The following is a 26,013-nucleotide window of genomic DNA, read 5'->3' on the forward strand; positions in this document are numbered from 1 at the left end:
ATTTATTTGTTTTTGAGGACAAAGAGAGAGTTGCAATTTATAATTTCTATTGAGCAATGTCCTAGCTGTAAAGAAATATTTTACTTATTTATGAAGAATAATTAATTATTTGCTCATGTGAAAGAAGAAAGCATTCTAATGAAGGCATACATTTTAAAGCTTGAGGTGGAGGAAACAAAAGTTGCCAAAATATAAACTATTTATATCTAGATGATTTAGTTTGAAGGAGATAAAACATTTCTCAAACTGGTATAATACTGAGGGTAGCAATGAGTTGCAATTTATAATAACGTTTTATATGCTGCATCATAACTTGAAATTCAAGCTTCTAAATCAGGAATCATCATATCAGAGTAAGATCTCATCAGTTTCCAGACATTTTTAAGGCTATAAAGTTGTTCATAATTTATACATATGATTGTAGTACATGTGCAAGACAACTTCAGCTATCAGAAACTAAAGGAAATTATTTTGAATACAAGAGGGTCTATTCTTTAATCACCAGACTTTTTCTTTTTAATTTAAATCATTTTGGAAAGATTTTTTGTGTGTAAGATAATTGAGCCTTTTCTTTATGACTTAGGAGCATCATTATGTATGCATTTCATTATCATGAAAATAATATGGTGAGAAGTCCTCAGGGACCATTGGACTATGAGAACTGTTTTGACTGGAGACTAAATTGGCCCAGATTACAGTGTATTTTGAGGATTTTTTCCTGTTATTTATCTCTCCCACCCTTTTTTCTATTCCTTCCTTATTGTCAGCTATAACTCCTCTCTGCCATTAGCATTTCTATATCTCCTTTTTAATTTGCTACTTCAGATGTGCTTTTAGGTCAGACATCTAGGTTTGTTGGAATTATACGGTAACTCAACGTGAACAGAATCTGATAGAGGACACAGGGTTCCTCTGGGAATAGAGTACCTGACTTTGTGATATCTCTTTTGACTCTTCAGAGACATTCTTCAGTTTTCTTAATCTTATTTGCATTTGGGATTGGTTAAATATCTTTGCATAAAGTACAGAGACATTTCTGAAATTAACTGGTGTGTGTGTGTGTGCGTGCGCACACAGCGCACACTCAACATATACAGTTCTCCAGGCTTGAATTAAATTTATGCCCAGATCTCTGCCCTATAGTAATGTTTACCCCCAAAAGAAATGCTCTTTCTAATAATACTTTAGAGACCTGAGGGGAAAACCCTACCATTTCTCTAATTTCCTTCACAACTCTTGTTTCTGAAACTATTTTAGCCTATGTTTTATGCACTGAATATGTAAATGAAATTTTTGATGATTCTACATAAAACTTTCAAATAGAAAGCCTTCCCTCCAATTTTAAATAAAGCTTCTGGGTGCTCCAAACTTTAAACTCACATAAAATTATTATAGTTGTAAACTTCCTAAACTGATTTTATTTATTTTTCTAACTAAACTTATTGGTGTGATTCAGCTGGTTGGCTTGACCTCTTGACTAAAATAAGTTTACTAGCATTTCTTTGAAATGATTCTTATCTTTGCAAAGATAAATATGGCTATATTTCTCAAAAATTCAGATTAAGAATGTAGATTACTGGGATTTATGAAGACTATTTTTCTTTTCAAATATTTGATCAGTATCATGGAATGTAGTTAGACACCTTGGAAAGCCATTAAATAGAAATACATCATGATTTTTAGGGGAAGATAGGCAAACACAAAGAGGAGAATATATCTGGTGATTCACCCATGTTCCAAGTGACCATGTGGGGTCAAAGAAGCTGATTTTTATGTTTTAAAATTAATCCAACATAGATTAAACATGTCACGTCCCCTTAACCACAGGCGTATGAACTCAGGGTGGACAGCTGTTTGGAAGTCCCGCACTGGGACTGCTGCCCTCAACAAACACTTCTGATTCTCCTACATGGTCACTTGGCAGCATCTATGTGCACCCATATGGCTGGATGGCATCGTGCCTGCTTACAAGTTAGTTGAATTGTTCCACTCTAGGACCCAGGTGCCAAGCAAACATGAGTTTGATCTAACTGCCTATGAACTATGCATCTTCTTACTCCAAAAAAAAAAAAAAAAAAAAAAAAAAGAAGTTACATTGGAAACACTCTCCAACTTTATGGTAATGTATTTATTGGCATTTCATTGTTTTCCCTACCATTTCGACACTTACTCTGTTTGTGAAGATAACAAAAGAAGAATGATATTTTCTACAATTACTAAGCAGAAAGTGCAGAAAACAGCAAAATACAATTCTGGACTGTCACCTCTGGCCTCAGGATGCACATCATTCCCAGAGCATCTGTCGTCCTGCTCGGAGATGGGATGGAGCACTGTATGCACTCCATGACACCAAGACTGATCACACAACTTGTCTGTTTAACTGGTTTCACTATTTAGGTAGAAATAGTGGTTTTCACGTGATGGATATAATTCAGGGATACGAGATGATACATAAGAAGTACAGTGTGTCCGTAAAGTCATGGTGCACTTTTGACCGGTCACAGGAAAGCAACAAAAGATGATAGAAATGTGAAATCTGCACCAAATAAAAAGAAAACCCTCCCAGTTTCTGTAGGATGATGTGGCATCATGTGCGTATGCGCAGATGATGACGTAACACCGTGTATACAGCGGAGCAGTCCACGGCCATGCCAGTCAAGATGAGGACGGTACAGAGGAAAGTTCAGTGTGTTCTGTGGTTCGCTAAATTCAAATCCGTGACCAAAGTGCAACGTGAATATTGGCACGTTTATAACAAAGCACCACCACATAGGAATAACATTACTCGGTGGGATAAGCAGTTGAAGGAAACCGGCAGTTTGGTGGAGAAACCCCGTTCTGGTAGGCCACCAGTCAGTGACGAGTCTGTAGAGGCTATACGGGATAGCTACCTAAGGAGCCCTAAAAAGTCTTTGTGTGAGCCCACATCGAACTGTACTGAATAGGTATGAAACTGGGAAAGTTTTTCTTTTTATTTGGTGTAGATTTCACATTTCTATTGTCTTTTGTTGCTTTCCTGTGACCGGTCAAAAGTGCACCATGACTTTACGGACACACTGTATTTGGGGCTCCATGAAATAAGCTTACGGACTCATGTGACTATTCTATGTTTTGATAAAGGGAACTGTGCACTTGCCCTGGAATTAGCAAATGAGGGTCTAACATGTTTATCATCTTTTTTCTTTTACTTTTTCTAAAGAGCTATTTTGTGTAGACTAATTGACTTTATAAAATACTTTACCTATATAGTGTTTTATTCAGTCCTCATGCAAATTTTATGAAGTAAGTCAGTAAGGTGCTATTATTATTATTAATTTTATTTTACAAATATGAGCACTGGTGCTAAGAGCATTATGTACCTTGTCCCAACAAATTTTAGTGGCAGAGTCAAGGCTCAAACTCAGAAATTTTCCTGAGAGTCCCTTGTATTTAGTGTAGAAGAATCCTTGAGAAAGAGTGCTCATTAAGATGGATTCAGATTGGCCCTGGCCGGTTGGCTCAGTGGTAGAGCGTTGGCCTGGCGTGCAGGAGTCCTGGGTTCAATTCCCGGCCAGGGCACACAGGAGAAGCACCTATCTGCTTCTCCACCCCTCCCCTTCTCCTTCCTCTTTGTCTCTCTCTTCCCTTCCTGCAGCCAAGGCTCCATTGGAGCAATGTTGGCCTGAGCGCTGAGGATGGCTCTGTGGCCTCTGCCCCAGGCACTAGAGTGGCTCTGGTCGCGACAGAGCGACGCCCCGGATGGGCAGAGCATCGCCCCCTGGTGGGCGTGCCGGGTGGATCCAGGTAGGGCGCATGTGGGAGTCTGACTGCCTCCCTGTTTCCAACTTCAGAAAAATACAAAAAAAAAAAAAAAAAAGATGGATTCAGTTTTGTTTCATTAAAGTAAAGCCTCCAAATAGTTAAGAGGTTGATTGGAAAATAGATATTAACATACTCATTAAAGGTGACTTTAATAGAAAATATCCCCAAGAGCTGCCATTGTAATTTATTGCTTTTATTTCCTTTTTGGATTTGCTTTTTGAGTAATGTTTTGGGTCAGTTTCTTGGCAACAGTTATGATTCAGTTGTTTCCTTTTGTTAGAAGGTCAAAGAATTTTCATTTGCCTAAATGGAAGAAAATTTGTCAGGATTCCAGAAACCCATACTACTATAGCTGTGGCATAAACCTTTAAATCTGCATCGCTTCTAATTAATACCAATTTGTGGACTTTGGCATGACTCTAAGTTTATTTTATTGGAGGAATTGAAAATAAATAAAAAACGTGACAGGTAAAGGAGTTGTAAAGGTGACATTGCATAATTTGACCTTTATTATTACCTTCCTCTTTTAGATAGCAAAATTTTGAATCAGAAGTATATTGTAAATGGGAGAGAAAACTTTTGTAGTCAGGCAGATTGTCAGATAAATTTTTAATATTGAATATAAATAAGAAAGGATCAAAAGTTAGATTGTCATTAAATCAATGTTTGACATCTGAATATTTGGAAATATTTGGAAAAGGAGTATGGCAGGATCACTTAGTCTTATGAAAGTACAAACTATGTTAGTCCTATTTTTAAGATTGTTTTGTTATTTTTTTTAAATACCCATTTTTCACTTGTAACAGCTTTGCTAAAGTGTATTTTCCATTCACACCAGCCACCCACTACAAATGTACAGCTGGATGATTTTTAGTAAATTTCATGTTTTGTCTCCATCATACCAATTCAGTTTTAAAAGATTTCCATCATCATAAAAAGTTCCCTCATGCCCACTTACAGCCAGCCCTGCTCCCACCTGCAACCCCAGGCGAACATCACTCTACTTTCTTTTTCTCTGTAGTTCTGCCTTTCTAGGGATTTCATCTAAGTGTAGTCGTAAAATATGTGTTCTTTTGTGCCTGGCTTCTTTTTCTTAGTATAATGTTCTTGATTCTATTTCAAGTTCTATATGTTTGTAGTTAGTTTTTTATTTTTCATTACTGAGTAGTAGTTAATTGCAGGAATATAGCATGTATTATTTATTTGGTTACCAGTTGATAGACATTAATATTGTTTCTGATTTTGGCTATTTTGAATAAAGCCACTACGAATGTTCCTGTACAAGTCTTTTTGTGGAAATACGTTCACATTTCCTATGAGTAGATACATAGTAGTGGAATTTCTGAGTTGTATGGTAAGTGCATGATAATTTGGAAATAAAATGCAAAAACTGTTTTCCAAAGTGATTGGATCGGACCATTTTACATTCCCACGAACAAAGTATACTGTACGAGTTTTTGATTATTATTATTTATTATAGCAAGTTTTGTTTTTTTAAATGTGTATTTGGTATCTCATGGTTTTAATTTGTATTTCTGTATAATAAGTCCTCACTTAACTTTGTCACTAGGTTCTTGAAATTGCTGTGAAGCGATGTAATAATAAAACCAATTTTCCTGAGGGCTAATTGATATAAATGAGAGTGAAGTTCCAGTGGTATCTCATCAAACTTATATTAAAATGACATATTTGAGGACCTGCTATATTAGTTTTCTATTGCCATGTGAGAAATGATCACACATTTAACAACTTAATCTAGATTTTTATCCACATTTTCTGTGAGTCAGGGTTTGAATGTAGGTTAACTGGTCCATTGTTGACCAGTTTTGCTCTTAGAATCAAAGTGTATGATCCATTTGAGTTAATTTTTTACATGGAATGAGGTGTCTAGGTTCATTTATCGATGCACATGCATATCCAGTTGTTCCAGAAATAGTTTTTGAAAAGACTATCTTCTTCCTCCTGAATTGTCTTGACACCTTTATTGCGGTGTTGAGGGTCTCACTAGATGAAATCAGAATTGGATGAGACCATGATCTCATCTGAGGCTTGAGTTCCTCTTCATGGTAACTGATGGTTGGAAGAATTAGTTCCTTGAGGTTACAAGGTCAAAGTCTTCATTTTCTTGCTGGCTATCAGCTGGGGATAAATCTTAGTTTCTAGGGAATATCCTGGAGGGGTTCTTCCCATGTGACCCTCTAGAAATGGTTTATAACATGTTTGTTTGCTTCTTCAGAGTAACAGAAAGAATCTCTCTCTCTCTCTCTCTCTCTCTCTCTCTCTCAGGGAAGACCTGGACCCTCTTTTTTAGAGGACTTATCTGAGTAGGTCAAGCCCTCCCAGGATAATTTCCTTTTGATTAACTCAAAATTAATTGATTAGGGATATGAGTTACAGCTACAAATTCCCTTAAACTTTACCATATTATATTCAACTTGATAATGGAAATGGTGTCTAATCACATTCACAAGGGAGGGTATATATATAGCATATATGCACCACTATTTCCTTAATGACTGATGATGTTAAGTATCTTTTCATAAACATATTAGCCATTTTTATACCTTCTTTGGTGAAATCCTATTTAAATATCTTGCCTATTTTTATTAGATTGTTTATCTTTTTATTGAATTATAAAAGGTATATTCTGGTTACAAGTCTTTAATCAGGTTTATTATTTACAAATGCTTTCTCCTGGTCTGTGGCTTCTTGTCTTTTCATTTTCTTAATGAAAAGAAGGGTTTTTATTTTTATAAAGTCAAATTTATCATATTTTTAATGGATCATATTTTGAGTGTCAAATCTAAAAAATCTTTGCCTTACCTGGAGTCAAAAAGATTTTCTCGCCCTGGCTGGTTGGCTCAGCGGTAGAGCGCCAGCCTAGCATGCGGAGGACCCGGGTTCGATTCCCGGCCAGGGCACACAGAAGAAGGGCCCATTTGCTTCTCCACCCCTCCGCCGCGCTTTCCTCTCTGTCTCTCTCTTCCCCTCCCGCAGCCAAGGCTCCATTGGAGCAAAGATGGCCGGGCGCTGGGGATGGCTCTGTGGCCTCTGCCTCAGGCGCTAGAGTGGCTCTGGTCGCAACATGGCGACGCCCAGGATGGGCAGAGCATCGCCCCCTGGTGGGCAGAGCGTCGCCCCTGGTGGGCGTGCCAGGTGGATCCTGGTCGGGCGCATGCGGGAGTCTGTCTGACTGTCTCTCCCTGTTTCCAGCTTCAGAAAAATGAAAAAAAAAAAAAAAAAAGATTTTCTCATATTTTCTCCTAGCATTTTGTAGTTTTGCTCTTAGAATTAAAGTGTATGATGCATTTGAGTTAATTTTTTACACGGAATGAGGTGTCTAGATTCATTTATCTATGCACATGCATATCCAGTTGTTCCAGAAATAGTTTTTGAAAAGACTATCTTCTTCCTCCTGAATTGTCTTGACACCTTTATTGAAAAGCAGTTGACCATATATGCAACTGTTTCTTTAGGGGCTCTCTGCTGTTCCATTGATATATGTATCTTTCCTTATGCCAATACCACATTGTCTTAACTTCTGTAGCCTTAAAGCTTTAAAGTCAAGAGGTTTTAGGCCTATAATTGTTTTTCTTTTTTAAAAATGTGTTGGTTCTGCCTGACCAGGCGGTGGCACAGTGAATAGAGCGTCGGACTGGGATGCAGAGGACTCAGGTTTGAAGCCTCGAGGTCTCTGGCTTGAGCACGGGCTCATCTGGCTTGGGCAAGGGGCTGCTTGGTCTGCTGTAGCCCTCTGGTCAGGGAACATATGGGAGGGCGGTCAATGAACAACTAAGGCACCACAAGGAAGAATTGGTGCATCTCATCTCTCTCCTTTCCTGTCTGTACCTACCTGTCCCTCTCTCTGTCTCTGTAAAAAAAAAAGTGTTGGTTTTTCTAATTCATTTGCATTTTATGCAAATTTTAGGATTAACTTATTAATTTCTCTGAAAAAGCCTTCTGCAATGTTGATAGAAATTTCACTGAGATAAATTTGAGCTGAATTGCTATACTAACAATATTGAGCCTTCCCAAACCTTAGACACAGTATATAACTTCATTTATTTAAATCTTTAATGTCTCCAAGCAATGTTTCTTAGTTCTCAGTGTACTAAAGGTGCTGTCCTTCTCTTATTAAAGTTATTCCTAAATGGTTTATTTTTTAAATGACTACTGTCAATGGAATTGTTTACCTAATTTAGTTTTCGAGTATTTGCTAATATATAAAAATTTAATTAATTTCTATATATTGATCTTTCATCCTGAAACCTTGCTTACCTTGTATTTTATTTCTTAAATTATTGTATACATTTCTTAGTATGTTTAACATATAAGATTACTTCATCTATCAATAAAGACAGTTGTAATTATTCCTTTCTAATTTCAATGGCTTTAATGTCTTTTTCCTGCCTTATTGCAATGGTTAGCACTTCCAGTGCAGTGTTGCAGAAAGAGCCCTGTAAAGAGCAAACTTGGTCAACTTTCAGTGTAGCTTCAGGTTAAAACTTGAATCCCACCTGCAGTGTGTGTCTAATTCTTTAATCTAAATATCCCTTTTGAATAATTATTCTAAAATAAACATCTTTGTATTAGTACTGTCTTCTCCTTGCTTTCTTTCTAAGAATTGTGATGAACTTAGTTTTTACATACACAATTAAATATGTGTGGATTAGGGGGATGGTGGAAAGTTTGTTTTAAGTCTTTGCCAAAATGCCAATGATTCCTAATCCTTGGAGTGATATTTTCATTGTCTGAAATATTTCATATTTCATGATGTTACCTAATCCTTTAGGCATGTGTTGGTATACTATCTATAATAATGCGTACTTGATTATGTCATGTTTTTTTTTCAAACCTCCCCACCCCTAACCAAGAATGAAATGGAAGGCACATTGGCTTGAAAGTTAGAAGACCCAGTTGCTAGTTAGCTATTTGATTTTTGGCAAATCTCATAACTTCTCTGAACTTTTTTTTCCATCTGTGTAGCAAGATGATTGAGTCTTATAAGCTTAAAAACTATTCTATGTTTTAATATTTTATGGTTTCATGACACACTACTTTATACATCTAAGGAAAATAAAATTACTTTAAAACATTTGTTAAAATTCAAATTTGTTTCTAATCACATATTAAGGAATTACAAAGTCTTCTACTTACAATTCACAGAGGAAACCTCTGTAAAACAAAAATTTCAAACAACATGGTCTCAAAAAGGCAAACCTTAGAAATTAACATTAGCCTTTCTGAGAAATCGCGTATTCTGAAGCTCACATTATTTTTCTCATTTCTATTAAGATACAATGTAAACTAATATAGCAGGCATCTTCAAGGAAGTCACCCAAATTATTTTGCTTACTGGGTGATTTTGTTGCATCAATAATGTAGAGTTTTGTTTTCCTTGTATTGTGTTTGGCTTAACTTGAATTAACCCTGTAATTAACCATGTGATAATGCATGCCATAAAGTTTTCTGCTACTCTACCATTTATTTATTGTTCTTACACTAAATATATTATCATAATAATGATTATCTGAATATGGCACATGATTTCATTTTAACCCTGATTCAAACTGACCTTTCAGCTGAAGATGGTGTGCTGTCTCATTTCAGACCACACACAATTACTAGACTTCAGGGTATCGAAAATGATATTTTTTCCATGGGGGTGGGGAAGCAGTGGGGCAAAGCAAAGTATAGCAGCATCAGCTTATAATGTTTAGCAGTATCTCAGCTTTTCTCAAAGCCTCTTTTTTTTTTTCCAAGAGATGCTAAAAGGGTGCTCAAAAAGATGAAAGCTACATGATTAAAATGAAGCATGTTATAGTGTTTAACTGGCGGTTTATGCTACATAGTCTATATACTCTGGTCTAATCATCTGGTATTGTGTCTGACTAGTTTACTGTGGTTGAAAGTTTCTTGGCCAGAAAGGACCTTGTAAAAATAGTTCTTATTAGGAAAAGTATGAATGGCTGCAAAATTTCGAGACAGGCTGATTTTAGTCCTGTCAAATGACATAAATAAATAATCGGCAGGAGGGTTTTTGGTCTAATTTGGAGAAAAAGAAAAGTGAAGTGGTGTTTGTGTTTGAAATTTTTTAATAGATAGAATTCCCATCAAACTAACATTTTAATTCTCCCCAGGGATTTGTTCCTGAATCCATATTTTAATAAAATCTAATATGTACACATGTGTACTTTAGAATTTAAAGATGACATATGACAGAAAAATGATAAAATCTAAATCTAATGCCTTGAGATATCCAAATTAAGTAAAAATACAAGATAATGATCCAGGATATCAAGATGCAGAATTTGAAGTCATAATACCTTGTGAGCGAGACACAAAAATACCTATTTTCTTTCCCCTTGATGGTTGGACAGATTGTTTTTGTTTTATTTTTGAGGTTGTAGTTATTTATTTTTTTATTTGTGTGACATGTGGTCTTCATTTCCTAAATGAGAAAGAATCTGATTATTATATTTGTAGCTGTTCACTCAGTATGAAGAGTTTATATTAAAATAGGTTTTGCTTTCATTTTGTAAAGTTAAACATTTGATGTTTTATTAATTTTCCATTTATTAAGACTGTGCACCACTGCTTCAGTATTATTTATTGCTTAAAAGATAAAACATGAATGTACCTAAATACATTGTTCTAGTGAAAGGCACAGGACAACTTTCTTAAGATTTCCTAAATTTTTAATCCTAAAACTCAAACCTTGTCCAATCAGTTTTGTAAGATTCTTCTTTGGCTTGCTAATAATGAGTGAACTCCAGAGATCTTCTATGAGAGCTACACCGTCAACCTCTGACCTTAAGATAAACAAATAATTACACACATCTTCCAAAAGTATTTTATTTCTTGGTTGCTTCTATCTTTGTTTTCAGCTGAGAATGTGTACATTTCCTCTGCCAAGCTCTACTTGAACAGGACAAATTTTCCTTGACCTATAAATTGCAAACATGTGCTACTTCCAATTAATCTTTACAAGCTAGTGAAAGGAAATGTAGTGGCTTGTGTAGCTTGACAGTTTTAAAAACAAATTTCCTTCGAGTAGATAAACTTTTGAAATTTGGGAAGCCACATGTAGTCTCCAAACTATACATTTAGTGGCTCTTGCTGAGAAGCAGGTATTTATAACTTGGCCATAAACATTCATTCCAACCTAAAATCTAAGGTCTCAACCTAGCAGAAATCTTAAAACAAAATTTGGCTAAAATGATTTAGTTTTTGTTCTATAATCTAAGAGGTACAGAAATAGAAAGCTTAGGGTCCTAGACATGATTTTTATGGAAAAGCATTAAAACAAACAAAGGTAGGCCATTTGTCTATGTGATGGGCTACTGTCCCTATAAATTAAAGAAAGAGAGAAGGAAAAGGAGCGAGCGACAGAAATGGGGTTGGGGGTTGGGGGGATCTTGACTATTAATGGGAATATCTGCTTCAAGCTTAACGGGGGTTGTATATATAATAGGGGAATATAGTATATGCTTATACTTTGAGCCTGTCAGTTTGGCAAGTGTGAATGTGAATGGCTCTACTGGTCTTTGCAGGTTCCTATTTTGGGTTCTGTTTCTATTGCTCTCCATCTTGTTGGTGTGAGGGATGTTCCACATAGCACAATCATGCCTTTAAAAGCTAGGAAATGACTTTAGAGAGATGAGGAGGGTTTATTTAAAACAGTCATTGTTAGTTTGGTCTTGGCCACTTCAGAATCATTCTGAGTAGACTAGAAACCTCTTAATCACAGTTTATCTTCAGGGCTCTATTTTTATTTCAATCTGATTTATTAAAATCTTGTCACTAGTCCTTGCCTTACCATGATGCCCTGGGAGACAAGAATCTCCTTTTTTCCTTTACCCTATCTGATGCCCAACTCTTCCCACACCTCCCACCCCTCAACCAGTGAAGGTGCCATGAGGAAATCTGGTTAATAAATATTTGCTAAAATGTTAAACAGAGAGCTTCAGTGTCTCTCAGGCATTATCCCTTAAAGGGGTAATGGGTCTAAGGAATCCCAAATAGATTTTTAAGGGAGGCAAGTTCTGGTCTTCAGAGAGAAGCAGAAGAGGAAAATAATTTAAAGACAGGGTTTGTAGATGCCTACTGTGCTTTGAGGAGATTCTAAGCTGTATATAACCCAGGAATAGTTGTCCATGTAGGATTTCTTGTTGAATCCCCTGAAATATGGGGGGCTGGTTAGAGGCAAAGTTGCTCACAGGTACCACAAGCTCAGAGCTTGAAGTGTCCCTGTTCAGCACTGGTTCTGGGATGTGTGTAGCCCTGTTTTCATTTAACCTTTATGTCTGTCTAGAGCAACATCTCAGGACCCTGCAAACAATTATGGTATTTCAGTAGGTTACCTGGTGTGAAGCGCTTCTGGACCAGCGTCTCCACGAGACAACTGCTGGCTTGGATTTCGCTGCCCTGCAGCAGGTCAGCTCTGACATCTTCAGGGTGACTTTGCAGAGCATGAATTTCAGTGCGATAAGCATGTGTGTTTCTCATGAAATGTTTGCACTTACGTATTACCTGGTTATTTTATGAAGTGGGCTGAAAGTTTCACTGTTTCCTCTCTCTATTGTCTTGCTTTGTTGCATGCTTTAATAGTTTTTATAAAGTTTATTGCCCCCTGCTGCTCACTATGTTCATATGCTATGTGTTGTTCTTTACATCCTGCTGGGGTGCAGTTTAATGAGTTATTTTTCAATGAAAATAATATGATTTTTACAGCCTGCTCACAGAGATTGTGATTTTTATACAGTATTTGATTCTGTACCTTTTTTTTATTTCTTAATTCTTTATCTCTTCTAATCTCCTCCCTGGACCTCTAGTGTGAGTTCCATTTCAGACAGTTCGGCTTTTGTGCCAACATCTGTACATTTGCTTCGCACTGAGATTCCAAAAATAACATCTCTTCTACTGGTGGTCTTCTTGCTCAGTAATTGAATCCACACATCCCTAGGATGTGTTATGTGAGGTGATTTAGCGACTTTAGGTTTTTGTCAAACTAGGGCTTATTTGAAACCACAGAAATGACTCAGCGCTTATTCTGTGGTTGCTTCTCTGGCTTTCTTTTCTTCTCCTTGTCCCCAGTCTTACTCACAACTCTTTTTCCCCTGATCTGGTTGAATTGTAGAGATTCTCATTTCTATTTCCAGGAATTTCCTTGGTATTTCAGGTCCACCGCTTCTACTATAGTATTCCGTTTCTCTCAGCTTACCCTTCTTTCCCGACCTGCTTTCTCTACACACACCACTGTCACCTCTTCTGCTCCCCACCCCTGCACATCATGTTTCTCCAGAGGTAGGCTTAATGTAATTAACATAGGCACTCATGACAAGGGATGTCTCAAGCTTGAAACATTCAAAGAAAAGAAGTTTAAAGTCCCAACATTGAGGGAGGACATCCTGGTATTGACTATACAATATTGCCTGTGGTTTAAAAACAAAATTTACCAGGTCCATCATTTAAAAATATGTTTGGCTGCAAACAATGGAGTGTGCAGCCTGGTAAGCAACAGGTGATTTAATTATCTGACAGTAAGAGAAGTCTGTGGATGGGTAGGCCCAGGAACCTCAGTGGCTTGACCAGGTCAGTCAGGTCCCAATGTTTCCTGTTGTTCTGTTCTTCATCCTCAGTGCATGGTGTTTTCTACTCAAGACTTGTCACACTGTGGTGGAGAAATGATGTTGCAGCTCCAAGCATTGGTCCTCATACAACAGCTTTCAAAGTGAAGAAGTGTGAGATATTTCCCAGAAGCTGGAGAGGGGGTTCCCTTTATGATTTATTGGGCAGAACTGGGTCATGTTTCCATACTTTGAGCAATCACAGATATGGGATCACAGATATGGAGAACTGGCTTAAAGCCAATTATTATTCATTTCCTGGAAATAGGCCCATAACCTGTCTAAGGAAATCAGGAGTTCCTTTGTGATGAAGAAGGGTAGAACAATAAATTTGGTTCCTTTTGGGTGGGTAACATGTATGTTTACTTAAGGAGGGATTAGAATTGTTCAATAAAAAGTGACAAATATGGGGCCTGTGCATGACTGCACTGTCATTCTCAATGCCAGCAGTGAATGTGGAACTTCTTCATTTTACAGTCATCAAGTTCCATGTGTAAAACTTAGTCTGTGTTCTTATAGAGTATACTCTATTTGCAACAAGTTAACTTATTAGTAGGCAAATTTGACTTTCAACAGTGACATCACATTTTCTCATTTTGAGAATATACAATAACAGCTGTGGTATAATCTGTGCTGTGCTTTTAATTCGGTTCCATTTGCTGCAGTCTCAGTCAGAAGACTGCTCCCTGGGAAAGCAGGGGCTGTGTCTCTCCTTGCTCCTGGTCATTTCCTTAGTGCCATGTGAGCTCTGGGTATACAGTGGGTGGTCAGTGTATTTTTTACTGAATAAACAAACCTCAGGCATATGGGAATGACATTTTGAACTCATGTTACTTGCTCAGATAATAAAATGCTGTGGGCTAGGGTGAAACATCATTTAAACCAAAGAAGAAAACAATTTTAGTTGTGGACTTATGCCTCCCTGTGCAATTAAAAGTTGCATATAGAGTCATCATGTGCTTTTCATATGTCAATATGCAGTTCCTTTCCACTTTCCTGTGAAGCTAGCCCATTGCACAGTTAATGCATTTTGAAATACTAGAAGGGGGGAAGGAAGGCACCCATTTAATGTCACTACAGAGTCAAATGTCACACTGCCTCCTGTGACCGCTCAGTGTGCATGTGGAAGGGGTGTGCCCAGAATAGTGAAGGGAGATGGTCAGCGGTGCATTCGAGCCCATGTGCCTCTCCTCCTCTCCTCTCACTCAGCTGGGTAGTTAAGGGTGCTATAAGTGGGAAAAGATGTGACAAAATAATATGTTCAGAATATTTGTGTTTTTCCACAGGGAACACAGGTAATAACTAATTTGCTGTAGAAGAAAATACATCAAACTGAAATAGATGTAAACTTTATTTGAGTCTATGGAAAGTTCTTTTTTAGACTTGGTGATTTATATATAATGAAATTCATCCTAAAAGATATGAACCAAATGAGAGAGGCAAGGAAATGAATCTGGTTTCAAGGGCATAAACTTCGAATTGCTAATGGTACTGATTTTCAGATGCAATTTAAAAATTAATCCAGAATATTAGGGTCATAGGTATTATAAAAGCTTCTTATTTTAATCCTAGACAAAACTTTATTATGCCATAAAAAAGTCAGGAGTCTTTAGTGAAAATTGTAGTTGACAGGAAAATAAAGTCGATTCCACTTAAAGCTAAAAGGTACACTAGGTCAGGAGAGCCTTGTATGTATCTTTTACTGTAGAGTGCATTTAAAGCTCATGAAAGGCAGTGGATTGATATTCTTAAGGTAACTTCCTTCTCTTGTGGTCACAAAACCTGGATTAGTCAGGTGCAAGACTGTGGAATTAAGCTTTTATTACTGTGCCTGGAGCTGGGCGCTGGTGTAGCAACAACCTGAGGACGAAGATGCAGTTCAGGAGCAGAGCTCCCTCTGCCGAGACCACAGATTGCACACCCACCCTCAGTTTCCACATCTCAGCTAAGGCCTTAAGTAAAAATGTCTAGACCGACACTGTTTCTTGGAATCTCATTTCATTCATCACTTCCACTCTCAATTCTGAAAATTAATTATCATCATCATCATCATCATCATCACCATCATCACCATCACATACTGAATTAAGACAGTGGGGCGCATAGAACTTTTTATTCAGGGTTAAGAGCATTTCAACTGTGCCCTTTGCCTTCAAGGAAATTGAGATCCTGTAGAAAGACTTGTAAGCATACATGGTTTTTAGTTTTTACAACAATGACATCTCTCCAAGGTAAAAAAAAAATGGTGTAAGTAGAGGTCACGTTCCTAGCTTCATCCACAGAACCTGTGCACCCATCACAGAACCCAGTGTTACGTCACCGTCACCACCCTTATGTAGCATAGAGGTCCCGGGAGCAGCTTCCTTTGTGGTCTTGAGGCAGGAGAGAGTGTCATCCTCTCACCTGGGCACCATTGTGGGCAATAGTTTGAAGTGGGTTGAAATGTTTGGAATACCTTTTTATCAACATTGCCCATGCCTCCTTTACCTGCTGGTAAATTTCCTCAGGCCCCCAAGTACCCAGTTGTCTTAAGATTGTTCTGCACCCACCACCCTAAGTCGACCATTTGAGGAAAAGTAGGTTAGATAACCGTCTTACCCTGAAAAAGGTCCATGCTTAAAAAGATCTATCTTTCCCCCCACATTTTCAGACTCCCAGTTCTAGTGTAACTCTGACCCTCTAGTGACAAAGGGGAAAGCGGACTGGTGGCATCATGCTGGCTGCTGTGTGAATTATTAACGGTCTCTTCACTGACACAGAAGATTTGCTTTCTAAACAAGTACGTTTGGTAAATCGGACACATTTCTAACTGGGGTTCTATGCATTATTTCAGACACTGTAGCAGAAAGTAAGGAGGAAAAGCTCAAGGTTTCTTAAAGGTTTTCAGGAGGACCACTCAGAAATAGTTTTTGGTAGTGTGGGTTATAAATAAGAACGTTCACATCACAAATTAAAATGTGAACACATAAAAATTTCTAAAAAGGCTTAAAGTGAAAACTAGAAGAACAGTGCGGGATAGGGTGTAGGGCCTCAGAGCACAGAAAGATCCTTTTTAACCGTTTGTTGAAGGAACGCTGCATGAGTGAGGTCTCGGATGAGGCTGCGATGACAGGTTTGTGTGAGCACCGTGGAGGGGGATGTGTAGTCTGAGTGGGCAGAATAGTAAAAGCAAAAGCACCACAAGGCTAGTCAGGAGGAGCTTCTTCTCCATGGAGGCCCCTGTTTCTCAAGAGTTCTACTGCTGCCAACAGGGAGAGAGTTGGAAATCAACACCTGAGTACATAAGACATACTGTGTACTTGGGATACTTGGATTCTCTTCTAAACCCAATGAGCAAGCATCTTAGAGAGGAGGAAAATCAATGCTCAGCAAGATCAAGCAACATGCCTGAAATATTGTAGTTAGTAAATAGCAAGACCATGATAGCAATCTTGATCTGCCTGATTCTAAAGCCTCCTCTTAGCACTGCACGCCCTCCCCTCCCTCCCCACACAGGCCCCGGGACCAGCAGCATTGCTGGGATGGGGCACGCAAGGCACTTGTGGGTTGAGAAATGACTGTGTGTGGATACATTTACTTAAACCCTGCATAAATCGAGAAAGTGTTTTAATTTTATTTTTCACAACAATAAGTAGTGTGATTTAGCAAAGCTTCTAAAGGGAGGACCCTAAATGGAACCCCTCATTTTGAAACCAGTGGACAAATGGCTTATTTTTAATCACTTTTGAGTTCATTCAGAGACAGGGTGAGTTGTCTAAGAACATTATTGATGTTTTAAAAATGTACCTAGTTTTGTCTTTTTTATTTTCTTCCAATTTCTCTTTAAAATGCAACGGAATTCTACTGCAAATACACCTTTTGTTAATGTGGTGGTTCCAGTATTACCAGTCATTTCTAGATCCGGTTGGCTTTGCAAAGTCTGGAGTTCCCCTGTTCATGTCTGTCTCTTTAGTTACACAAGGAACTTCATCTTTTATCAACTATAGCTGCTAGTGCATTAGTTTTTAAGGCAATGGCATGTTTTCTGTTTTGGGAAGTGATCAGGTTATTTTGTTGGACCAGAGGGACTCAGTTTGGTGTCACTAAAGCACGTCCACTTGCAGTTTGGTTTCTGCTCACTCCCATTACTTCCGGCCTGACTTTGGCACTGACCAGGCTCCTGGGGTTTTCTGTGTCCCGCCCATGGCTTATTAGCTCCTATTGGAAACTAGAGAGACCAAAACTAGTTTAAAAGCTTTCGGTAGAATTTTGTTGAGGAACAAAGTTAGAAGCATGTTTTCAATAATTTGAAATTTGGGGACTGTCTAATGACTTTATTTAGTGGAAGTATGCTATCATTTTATGGTGAAAATGGTTTCTCTGTGTTTTAATTATGGGTAGGAATGTTTTTAGTTAAAAATATAACTTCAATGTATTTCTTAGCCTGTTTACATTATTAAATGACCAATTTTATCCAGCACTGGAAATAGACAAATAGAATCCTGAATGCAGACAGGGCTACAAAGGAGGTAGTTATAATCAAATACTTTTCCAGATAGACTTGTTTTCATTATTTACAGAAGATGTGTATATATATAAGCATCTTTTGATTCATTCTTAACTACATGTTGTATTTAACAAATTAACTCATCGACAAGTGCTCTAACAATCATGCTTATTTCAGCCAGTGCGGTTTTTGCTTACTCCAGGATACTGTTCATGTTCAGATTCTACGTAAGTGGTGATTTTTCATCATTAAAGAGACTTGCAAACATCATTATGATTGTTCCTGCCTATCCACCATTTTTTGGGGTTTTTTTTTTTTTTTTTTTTTTGGTTTGGGGGCTTGTTTGAGAAAAATATACATACTCTTCTGACTGGAAACACTTTTTCTTTTGGCATTTGAAGCACAAATCATTGTATGCTTTATGTGTCACTTGCTATTCCACTTTAGTAAAATTGAATTTGCCCTTTCTCCTCGCTGGTGGGAGTAGGAGCTTCCTGTGTTGACATCCTGCTCAAAGGGAGTGAGGATGCTAGTGGCATAACTGGAGAGAGTAACTTCATATCCCTTGTGCAGTCTCGTGGTGGAATTGTTGAAGGACAGAAAGTTTTTCTCCAGCAGGAGAGAGACAATTGCTCCTTGTTACAGAAATCTCACACTCGGGGCTCTCTGACACATCACTGACTATTGGAGAACATGGAGCCAGTGTCTACCTTTGGTTCTTGGGTGTTAAACTCTACTGCTTTTATTGTACCATTAATTGCACTTAATGCAACTGCATTTCCAGTACGCTTGGCTAGGCTCTGAAAATTAAGTAGAGGGTACTTTGTTATAAAATTCACTGTAATGAGCTCTGGTGGGACAGGGTCTGTTAAGTTTGAAATTACCTCGGGCCATATCTAAAGGACTTCTTAAAATATTTCACATCTATAAAAGTTTGTAACTAGATAAATAGCCATGGAGAGCGTTCTGCCAGGCACAGGGAAATCCGCGTTTCTCCTCGGTACAGCTTTGATAAAATATGAATGTTTTGAATATTTGAGAGCGGTGTTTGTTTTCTCCATTTCCCTCTGCCTCCAATAGTCACTAAATTCCGTCAGCTCAGCTTCAGCTGTTTTGCACCCTGGTTTATTTATACAGACCTTTTCCATGTTTGATTTTGTTGTTGAATCCAAATCATACACTTTGATAGAATAAATATAGGAGCCCCGTCTAGGTATAAATTGGGGCAAAGAGAGGGGGCCACACCTCTACGAACAAAAATACTGAAGAGACAGCTGTAACTATTAGCTGATTGGTTTAATGTTACAACTACCAGGCAGGGCCTGAAACAGATTATTGGTACCTGGCTAATAGATGCTTAGGATGACTTTAATTCCCAGTATTGTGGGGCTATCTGGCTGACTGCTGCAGTGCTTCGTGGCTAATAAAATTTCAGATTGACTAATTTACCGAGTAGCTTCACCAAAACATCCGAGTAACCCATACATACTCATTAGAGACAGGTCCAAGACCTGTCCTCCTGGGACTGATTTGAAAAAATCCTTGCTGGGATCAGCCTCACTGCACTTTCGATGCCCTGGCACAAATCAGGTGGAGGATCTTCTATGGTTTTAGTGCAGCAATTTATCTGAGTTTTGTAGTTAAAGTTTGCACATGAGGTAATTAGAGCCCTCCAAGCTTGAAATTCATGAACCTTATTCCCCCTGTTAATAGACTCTATCCAAGCTTGCCAGTCTCACTGACTGATATATATACAGAGAGAGAGAGAGAGACAGAGAGAGAGAGAGAGGCTTTGTCAAAAGCCTCTGGTCAAAATGTGGTTTTTAAAAGATTTGAAATCTTTTTTTTCTTTTTAGTTCTTACACATGTAAACAGGGCAGACTGCCCTGCGTTATTATCGAGGTCCATCAGCCGTCTGTGGTGCCCTTTGGAGGTACTCACTGATCGATGGTGGGATACACGCAGCCACGTAGCACCACAACTGCTGCCCAGATAGGTCGGACAACAAACATGACAGGACCAGTCAGGACCAAAGAAGAGAGGGGCAGGAGACAGAGGGTCTGTCTGGTTTCCTTCTGCTGTTTATCCCTCCTGGAAGAAAATGGGAGATAACCTTTACTGGGCAGCTTGCGCGGTGATAGCAGGTGAGGCTTGAGTGAAGTGTCTCTGCATTAGGCAGTCAGAGCTCAGTCAAGCTTCCCAATCTGCCATTTAGATATATGTGTATATGTATATATGTGTGTATATGTGTGTGTGTGTATATGTGTGTGTGTGTGTATATATTAGAAGTTGAGAATATAAGTGTAGATTTTTAAATATGTCTGTAGACTGTGGTCAAATGCTTTCCATGTCTGTGCTCATGGGTTTGTGAGATTCGACACCACCACACCACCCTTCTTCATTTATTGCCAACATTCACAACAATACATTATAGAATCAAAGCTCAACTGAAGTCTTAAGGATTTCAGGCGTGCCAAAACATCCTACCTCCTCGAAACCTTTTATTACTCCTATTCGTGAACAAGGTCACGGCATGTGATTTACTCCATGAAATCTTCAAGGATTTTTGTTTTTGCTTTCATAATTTGCATGATTTCTAGAATACACAGTCTTTCAGAAAGACGGGAACTAACATTTAGTGGATGCCTCATATGTGTCAAATACCGTGCTAGGCCCTTTATGTGCATTTTCCTATTTAATTCTTAAACACTATGCTGAAGTGGGTGGTAATACAGGGTGGGCCAAAAGTAGATTTATAGTTGTGAGTATGTGAAACAGAGTTTATTCTTGTATTATTACTTATTAATTATTGTACTGTTTCTCATAAGGACAACTTTTTCCCTACCCTGTGCATTTATCTTTCTGGTAACCATATTTCTCTGAGATTTTTCTAATTGGCTTAAGGTCACACACAATTTAGGAAATGACAGAGAAGTTTTATCACTGTATCACCTTAGTGGTTTTAATTCTCATTACTTAACCAGCAACCATTTTTATTTTTTTATAGACATTTTTTAAAATCTAGGCTGCATTTAAGTGTGCTGTTTCTTACTGTTTGCTAGGTATGTGTTAGAAACCTGCCTCAAACAGTGGCATTTAGCTTCTGACACAGCTCTTTGGACAAGGAAGCTCACTCTACAGACGGGGAAACCAGGACCCTGCTGTTGTGTCCTACTCTGGCTCACCAGCTGGTAACTGACAGAGCTGAGACTGGAAATAAAAGTTCTATCTCTAAAGATTATGTTTCTATGCTAAAAACAGCTGCCTCTCTATTGTTTTAAGTACTCCCAAACACTAGCAGACGTAGCTGGATAAAGACGTTAACGTCCTCTGAAGAGGATAGCAGGGTGCAGAGCTAGACTTGATGGAGACACAAAGTAAGGAGGAAGTTCTTTCTAAGACACCGAGGTCAGGATATGAGGCAGAGAGACTCTTTAAGAGAATCTATAGAGCTGAGTCCTACTCTCAACTGTGGTCAAATTATGAGGACATATCAACAAGACAAAAAATAACAAGTATTGGAGAGGCTGTGGAGAAAAAGGAACCCTCATTTGTTGCTGGTGGGAATGTAAACTGGTACAACCACTATGGAAGAAAGTACAGTGGTTTCTCAAAAACATAACAGTAGAACTACCATATGACCCAACAACCCAAAAACTCAAAACATTGGTACACAGACACATACGCTCCAATGTTCATCGCAGCATTATTTACAGTGGCCAAGACATGGAAACAAATAAAGTGTCTTTTGATAGCAAATTGGGTAAAGAAGATGTGGTACATATATACAATGGAATGCTACTCAGCCACAAGAAACAATGACGTATTGCTATTTATGATAACATGGATGGGCCTTATCCTAAGTGAAATAAGTAAATCAGATAAAGCTAAGAACTATATGATTTCACACATAGGTGGCATATAAAACTGAGACTCATGGACGTAGACAAAAGTGAAGTGGTTACAGGGGGAAGGGGTCAGGGGAGAGGGAGTATTTGGCAGATCTTGACTATAAGGAAGAAGTGTACCAACTGCTTTTGTTATCCAAGAGTGATAGGGATCCCAGAAGCAGTCCCAGTAACTCCTCCATTTATGAAAATTTAAAAGTTTTGCCATGGCAAGACATACAAGGAAAGAGATACTGGGGACCAACTGGACAGTACAGGAGAAAGGACAGAGGGTTCAGGAAGACAGCAATGGCTTGATTTTGATGTATTTAGGCAGCTTTCCCTATACAGGGAGTCCTCGGGTTATGACACAGTTTCATTCCTACGACAGTGATATAACCCGAATTTTGGTGTAAGTTGAAATACACCCTAACCCAGGGGTCCCCAAACTACGGCCCGTGGGCCACATGCGGCCCCCTGAGGCCATTTATCCGGCCCCCACCGCACTTCTGGAAGGGGCACCTCTTTCATTGGTGGTCAGTGAGAGGAGCATAGTTCCCAATGAAATACTGGTCAGTTAGTTGATTTAAATTTACTTGTTTTTTTATTTTAAATATTGTATTTGTTCCCATTTTGTTTTTTTTACTTTAAAATAAGATCTGTGCAGTGTGCATAGGGATTTGTTAATAGTTTTTTTATAGTCTGGCCCTCCAATGGTCTAAGGGACAGTGAACTGGCCCCCTGTGTAAAAAGTTTGGGGACCCCTGCCCTAACCTAACACAAAGGGAACACTTGTGCTTTTAACAGTCCAAAATGGCATAGATAAGCTACTGGCGATGCCAACTCCCTCACTCATATGCTGCATTACTGCGTATTCTTCCGCTGTGCACAGCCAAACTAGTTTGCCCACATAGTCCATCCATAAGCACTATATGATGCTAATGGCATAAGCCAAAACACTCATGTCTAATTTTTTTAAGTTTTTATGGGAGTGAACATTGTAAACTTGAAACATAGTATGTCAAGACTGTCATAACCTGAGAACCCCCTGTACAAATATACTTCTGAACATGGATTTTGGATCTCTATGTTTTTGACTATCATCTAGAAGAACTTCCGCTGAAGCTGAGATTCTGTTAGCTAGATCAGCCACCACACCCTGGAGCATCATCTTTGTAGATTCAGGTTAGAGTAAAATATTAAATTTTATTTTATATATGTTTTGTAAAATACTACATTTTAAAAAAATGTATGCATTACCTATATCTCAGCTTTACCTAAACTCTGGGAAATTTTGTAGCTTTTTTTCGAAGGTTTTCTATCTTTTTATATCTCATGGCTGTTTCTTGCTTTTACCTCTGAGGGCATAAACGTCCTCAAGTCAGTTTTAGAAATCTCTCTTCTCATGGGGTGGGGGTGGTGTCCCACTTCTCTTTCTTGCCCAGGTTTTGTCCCTGCTTCTCCCTTACTTCACTCCCACTTTTCTAGAAAAGGGATTGCAAGTGTGTAGCTCATGGTTGTCACCTCTCATTCACTCCACAGTGGACAGCAGTGTCCCTACCTCATGTCGTCAGTGTTCTCCGTGACATCTGACACAGGTGATGACTCTCTCCTTCAGATGTTCTCCTCTTCCGCTTTGTAGGGCACCACTGCCTGTGTGTTCAACTCCTACCCCCCCGGCTATGTGTTCTCAGGCCCTTTGCTGGCTCCCTTCCTCTCTAGGAATGCAGGCTCCCAGCCCTCCTCTCATTCTGCCCTCTTAGGCTTCTACGCTCACCTGTGTGTAATTGACTTGCAGCCAAGCTGTCATCTCTGCCACACCTCAACCCAGAGCCTCAGGTCTATGTGACTTCTTATCTCAATGGGCCTCTCCTAAAGACATCTCCAGTTCAACATCCCGTCTTGGCCTTGATACCTTCTTCCTTTCTAAATATCCTTTTGCAGGGAATGACTGAGCCATCTATGTGGTTTGTACATCCAAACACTTGGAAACACTCTTTTGTTCCCTTTAACAGGCAGTCACAAAACTCTTTCAATCTTACGTCCTAAATACCTTTAGAACTAAACTCTCTACAGTATTTCTAACTTAGTTACTAGGATTAACTCATCATCATGTTTTGCCTTAGACTGTACAATAGCCATGTTTTCATCTTTTCTCCAAATGCAATTCTACTCTGTGCCCCACTACCCTGTTGATATAACAGATATGTTCATGCCCCTTCCTCTCTCATTCTTCAAATAAATCTCAGTTACTGTGTGCAAACTGACCTCCTTTGCAGTGGTTGTGAAGCCATTTGTGATTTAGCCTGCATGTCTTCTGACATTTCTTCCTCTACATGTGGGACTCTCATGTCCTGCTGGCTTTGTCCAATTGTATGTGCTCTTCTCTCTACCTTAGTCATGCCCCTCACCCCCTCCAGTTTGGCTTGTTTGCCTGGATAATTTCTACTCATTTCTAGCTCAGATTTCCTCTTCTCTCTTACATTTTAAATTTCACTGGAGTTAGATGCTTCCTTTCCAGAGATCCTCCAAGCAAACCATTATTTAATAAGCTTATATTTTCTCTCCCCATGCTCCAGCTTCCCCAGTCTCTAGCTCCCTTGAGGATACTGGTCCTTGTCATTTTCTGAACCTGATAAGTTTTCCCCATCTCAGAGCCTTTGTACTTTCTCTTCCCTTCACCTGGACATCGCATCACTCCTTCCCTTTATTCGTATCTCTACTCAGACACATGGTTGGAGAGGTCTTCTCTAATTTTTCTATCTTCTGCAGAAATTATTCTCACTTCTTTATTTTTCTTCATGCTATGTGCTACATCTAGGTGTGTGTGTATTATCATCTCTGCTGTTGTCTGACTTCCCCACCAGAATGTCAGTACCATGCAGGCACGTTTGTCTGCCTTGTTCCTTCTTCTTTGGCTATCATGAGCAGAGTGCCTGGTACTTACTAGGCCCTCCATGATCATTTAGACGCATGATTAAATCACATCCCTTATCACTAGCATAATAACTGGCACAGAGTAAACACTCAGTAATGTTTTATAAAAAGAATAAACATGGATCATGCATTTGACCATGGTTACATTAATTCCCATGCCTGCACCCACTAAACTGAGGAGACCAGTGGCTTCCTGGAAAAGAGAAGCAAGACAGCTGGAAGAAAATAATAAATGACTGCCTAGTGGCAAAGTCCATTCTCATCAGAATGCTGGTTCAGTTATTCAGTTCAGATTTTTGGCAAGTGATGCAGATTCTTTTTCAGAAAATGTTGATTGATTGCACAGTTGTACCCACTTCATTTGCAAACCTTCATTATCTCTTTTTCCTTTCCTCTCTCTGTCTGCATTTAGAAGGGGAGGAGCAGTGTATAATTCCACAAAGCAATTTTTTGTGAATAAACCAACTAACTGGCTGCTGCTTTCAGTCTCGCAGTCCCACATGGAATACAAGTGTCTGCTTTCATCGTGTATTTTCTCTTGACTGACTCTCTTGCATTCATTCATTTGATTACTCACTCATTCATTCACAGAATCATTTGTTCAGTCCCACTAAGTGCTAGCCTGGAACTGGATATATGTGGATGCTGGGCTTTTATCTAAAGCAAGAGTTCTTAACCTGAGGTCTACTAATGGGTTTTCAGAGGTTCTTTGGAGGTTTTAAAGTTGTATATGCAAAATTCTGTGTTTAACTATATTTTTGGGAAGAAGATTTGCTTAAACAACTCTGTTATTCAGAGAAAACATTTTAAAAACCTGATAGAAGCTTGAGCTGAATCTTGAACCTAAGTAATAGGTCTTCACATTACATTTTTCTTTCTTCATACATTTTTTGGAGGTGATGGTGGTGGTTGAGTGTCAGAGTATGCAGGGTGGGACTAAAGGAGATTTCTGTTGTTTGTATGGAAAATAATACAGTCATCCATAAGTAATAATACAAGAATAAGCCGTCTTTTGCATATTCAGATCTGTAAATCTACTTTTGCCACACCCTTTATATTTTGTGTTCTTAATTCTTGTCAGCTTGTTTCTAATCTCGACTTCCCAAGTAGTGCTCATCTTTCTTATTTAGTTTCTTTTTTAAAATTTCTATTTATTGACTGATTATGGAAAGGAAAGGAAAAGAGAGAGAGAGGAGAGAGAGAGAGAGAGAGATTTGTTTTCCACTTATTTATGCATTCATTGGTTGAGTCTTGTATATTTCCTAACCGGGGA

At 38.6% G+C, this 26,013-nt stretch overlaps 1 protein-coding gene across 4 annotated transcripts in view; it reads left to right on the forward strand.

The window, feature by feature from the left end:
* NPAS3 (neuronal PAS domain protein 3) overlaps positions 1 to 26,013 on the forward strand; it is a 947,754-nt gene that overhangs the window by 444,107 nt on the left and 477,634 nt on the right. The gene's annotated exons all lie outside the window — the stretch shown is intronic.

This window comes from Saccopteryx bilineata, chromosome 4 (assembly GCF_036850765.1).
Source record: "Saccopteryx bilineata isolate mSacBil1 chromosome 4, mSacBil1_pri_phased_curated, whole genome shotgun sequence".
NCBI classification, from domain to species: Eukaryota; Metazoa; Chordata; class Mammalia; order Chiroptera; family Emballonuridae; genus Saccopteryx; species Saccopteryx bilineata.